This window comes from Cotesia glomerata, linkage group LG4, assembly GCF_020080835.1.
Source record: "Cotesia glomerata isolate CgM1 linkage group LG4, MPM_Cglom_v2.3, whole genome shotgun sequence".
Taxonomy (NCBI): domain Eukaryota; kingdom Metazoa; phylum Arthropoda; class Insecta; order Hymenoptera; family Braconidae; genus Cotesia; species Cotesia glomerata.
Window position 1 is genome coordinate 20,233,225 of NC_058161.1, and position 4,622 is coordinate 20,237,846.

Genomic DNA, 4,622 nt, shown 5'->3' on the forward strand with positions numbered 1-4,622 from the left:
ATAATTTATTAATCAACTAGACGACCCGGTGAACTTCGTATCATCTACATATATTTTTGAAAAGTATAGTCAAAACTTAATACAAAATTTTTATTTACATTAAATGCAACGTATTTATAAACTTAATTAATTTAAAGCTTTCTGATGGAATACATTTTTTATCTTTTCTTGCGGTGCGTAAATATATAAGATGGTGGTTTTCTGACTCACGAACACGCGACGTATAATTTCCCATGCACGAAACACGGAAACTCCGATTTGATTCCCCACATTTGATTAACTTCGACAACCCAAGTCAGGTCGTCTTCTCCTTGGTATTTTGAAACAATAACAATAAAAATTTCCTTTGCGCACTGACAAACTGATGATAGATTTTATTAATTGGCTTGAAATTAATTTATTTCTTTTAACAACTAACTGACACTTTTTTTATTTCTCGAAAACAAAACAGACCAAAAAGATCTGACCTCACTTCACAGCTAGGGAACGGACCCAAAGAAATCAGACCTCATTACTCAGCTCAGAACATTGTGTATTGAAAAACCAAATTGTCATTTTTAGTATTTTCTGTTGTTTATTATTTATGTTTTTCACCGTTTAAAACCTTCTTCCCTGAACTTCCAAAATTTCCTGTTTCTCTTGAGATTTTATCAAATTTTATATCTGTAAGAACTGATATTTGAAGAATATGAATTTTTGACACTTAATACCCCTGCACTCTTATGTGAGGGGAGGAATTTCATAAGATCCTATTCGAGATGATTCTTACATTATAAATAAAATATTCTTACAAAACTTCGAGTCTATAGAAACTATTGTTTGGAAATGAACGTTTTTCATTGCTGACGTCCCCGCAATCCTCTTTTTGGGGTTAGAATTTGACAAAATCTAATTCTGAAGCTGAACTTAAAATTATACACGAAGATTCCTACCAAATTCTAGAGTCTGTAGGAAAGTTACAGTTTGGAGATAGAAATTTTAAGAGTTTTAACACCCACCCCCGCAATCTTTATTGGGGGTGGGTTGCTGTAAAATCCGCTCTTTAAACATTTCCGCACCATTACAGGAAGAGTCCAACTAAATTCGCCATCTGTAGCATATAAAGTTTTAAAATTAAAAATTTTCATTGTTAATAATCTGCCCCGCAACCCCTGTGGAGTGAGCTATCGCAGAATTCGTCCATAGATTATTTATTTGTCCCCCACAGAAGATTCCTACCAAATTTGGGGTCTATAGGATCCATAGTTTAAAAACGGGAATTATTCATTGTTAACGCCCCCGCAATTCTCTTTGGGGGAGGATTTTTTGAAAATTTTTTTGCATACAAACCTTCTCCTGAAAATTCTGAAGACAAAAAAAAAAAATTAGCCCAATCGGTCCAGCCGTTCTCAAGTGATGCGTGGACATACATGCGGCATTTTATTTTTATTTATATAGATAGTATTTTTTGTGGATGAAATAATAGGAACTGTATTAATTAACTTAACTTATAAAAATTGATTATGTATACGATTTGCATTACTTGTAGTTATTTCAAACTCTGCTTTGCAAGTAAGTCTCGTAGGTAAACAGGTAAAGGCAAGTTAGCCTTTTTAAGTGTCAGGTCCCCGGTTCGATCCCTCGCGCATGTCGCAATTTCTTTTTATTTTATTTATTTATTTATTTAATTGGCCATGAAGTCGAAACTCTTTAAATTCAAAATTGATACAGACAAAAATCTTAATATAATATATAAAGTAGTGTGTTAAGTAGTATATATAAAGTATATATATAAAGTAGTATATATAATGTAGTGTGTGTTGCAAACACTCCAGTCACTCAATCACTCAATCATCACTAAATTCTAATACACAATGAATACATATTATGATCTATCAGATTGTAAAAAGAAATATTCATAACAAGCAGTTCGAGGAAACTCCATAAACGTTGGTAACGTCGTACAATCAGCTGGTAATTGATTCCAGATTTTAACCGCAGATATCAAGAAGGCTGATTTTTTCATACTTCGCTGAATGATAAACCGGTAACTCAAAGATGAAGTCTTTGACGGAATATCTCTCTCCCTCGGCGTAGGCGAGGCTCAAGAATTTCTAAGTCTCGCCTAATTAGAGGGCTTTTGATTAAGATAAAATGCTTTATAAATAAGACACGATAAGAAAAATTTATGCCTAGAACTAAGTGTCAGCCAACGAAGCTCAGTATAAATATTGAGTAACATGTTCATACTTTGATATTTTAAAAATGTATCGTACCTGAAGCATTTAATTTTCTCTGAAGTCTATGACCCAGATTTTTACTTTTTGTATTTGAGTATTTTAGTTTATTTTTTATTAATTACTTAAAAATTAATAGAAATAATTATTGTTATTAGTGCGGCGATTATTATTTAATTATTTGTATTTATTTGAGATTCAATAATTTTATATTATTGTTACCGAAAGGTATGACCTAAATTAAAGAAATTAAGCGTGTGAGAAATTATTACGAGAAGCCGAGCGAATTAATTGTAAAAGAAATTAAAAGACTGGGCAAATTGTTCTAAGTTCCGAACAAGATTTAGTATGGAAAATCAACGAATGGATATATAATGAAAGAAATTGCGATTAAAATAATAAAGAATTGTGAATTTGACGAAACGAATGGATAGAAAATGAAGGAAATTACGATTAAAATAATAAAGAATTGAGTTTCGAAAATAAAAACTTAGAATTTGGCGAGACGAATGGATAGAAAATGAAGGAAATTACGATTAAAATAATAAATAATTATTTTTTCTGCCCTCCAGGCGGAAAGTGGCAACTTTCGGCCCGCTGCGCTAAACGAAATTACCGCTTTCCGCCTCTGTCGGACAGAAAAATAGTATACAAACCTATGGCAGGAAAATAATAAATATCTCAGATCACATATATGTCGACCTCGGCTTCGCCTCGGGCAACATATATGTGTTCTGAGACATTTCTCATTTTCTTGCCACAGGTGTGTAATATACTATTTCTGCCCTCCGGCCGGAAAGTGGCAACGTTCTGGCCGCTGCGCTAAACAAAGTTACCACATTCCAGCTACGTCGAGCAGAAAATTAGTATACACACCTTGGCCAGTAAATAAGAAAGCCTCAGATCACATGTTTGTCAACCTCGGCCAACAATTACATGTGATCTGAGACTTTTCTTATTTTACTGGCCTAGGTATGTAATATACTATTGAATGCTAGTTCGAGGACACCGGACAGGTGTCTAAAACGACCCTTCCGGTTCGTTACAAGAGAGTTAGGGGAAAAATGATAAACGCCAAAATTTGGCTCGACAAAGCAAGCAGTTCTTTCTCGGGAGAATTACTCGGTTGAATACTCTTCACCAAGTAATTCGAGAGGATGATACTCTACCTGGAGTCTGACAAAGGCCCAGGTAAGTATCGTGAACCGACCGGATGAAAGTGCTTCTCCCCGTGCCGAAGCCTTCAGCTGAGGTACGGTAGGTGATCATAGTCGTGTAGGTGGGATCGAGTTGGAGACTATCCTCTCGATCCTTGGGGACGGCGATTAGGAGGTTAAGGAAGTCGGCTAGATACCTCGACTTCGGGGACCTGGCTGGCAGCACCGCGGGAGAAGGGAGTTGGAGACTATCCTCTCGTTTCTCCGGGGGAATCCCGAGTGGGAAATTGACCCACTAGCGCCGCGAACTGGAGAACGCGATTTTTTTCTTTTTTTTTGAGTTTGAACCGCGAATACCGTCGTGTATGTTTGGATAGAAAGTTTCTATCGTATTAGTGTATATTGCTTATATTGTTTCTTGATTTTGAACCGCGTTAATGATTTTGAACCGCCAATCTGTGTGAAAAGAGTGTTCTAATGTATTGTTTATATTGTTTAATTTGCTTATATTGTTTATATCGTTTATTAATATGATCAGGCCAATAAAGAGGTTTCCTTTTTTTTTTTATTTATTTAAAATGAAGTGTTTTGTTTATATTTTGTTATTGATAATGTGATCCCCGTTTATGACCCTGGACTCCGGCGAGCAAATTTCGAGCCGGGGACTAATTAGATAATTATATTTTTGAAAACGTGGACGTTACAAGTCTAGTCTGTTGTTGACCTGTAATATCAGTATAAATAGCCGCGCAATAATCAAAAATAGGATAAATTAGAGTAGTGACCAATCTTTTCCTAATAGGCAATGAAAAAACATCTTCATTCATCTTTAACTGTGCAAGTACTCTCATGCTACTTTTGCAAACCTCAGTAGTTTGTAAGGACCAAGTTAGAGTGTCTTGAAGTATGACTCCTAGATACTTTACTGATTTACAATAGTCAACTATAGTATCATTTACAACTATATTTGGAATCACTTCACATTGAACATCAGCCAATTTTTGTGCTGATCCAAAAATCACCGCCTTTGTTTTGTTAGGATTTAGTTTAAGACCGTTTATAATACACCACTTCAGAATTATAGCAATTTCCTCATTCAGAATTCTTACAGAGCTCTCTATATCACAAGGTTTACATGTTAAATAGACAACTAAATCATCAGCATAAAACAAGTGCTTACAGCGCTTAAGTAATACACCCTAATCTGTAACATAAATGGAATAAAGTAGTGGTCCAAGGACATTGCCCT

General features: G+C 35.0%; 1 long non-coding RNA gene across 1 annotated transcript in view; it reads left to right on the top strand.

Moving 5' to 3' along the window:
* LOC123263874 overlaps positions 1 to 3,819 on the top strand; it is a 25,304-nt gene extending 21,485 nt beyond the window's left edge. Inside the window, exons 3-4 of the long non-coding RNA XR_006509245.1 lie at positions 3,189 to 3,192; positions 3,715 to 3,819. This is a non-coding gene — a long non-coding RNA (uncharacterized LOC123263874). The remainder of the gene's footprint in view (positions 1 to 3,188; positions 3,193 to 3,714) is intronic.
* The last annotated feature ends 803 nt before the right edge of the window (positions 3,820 to 4,622 follow it).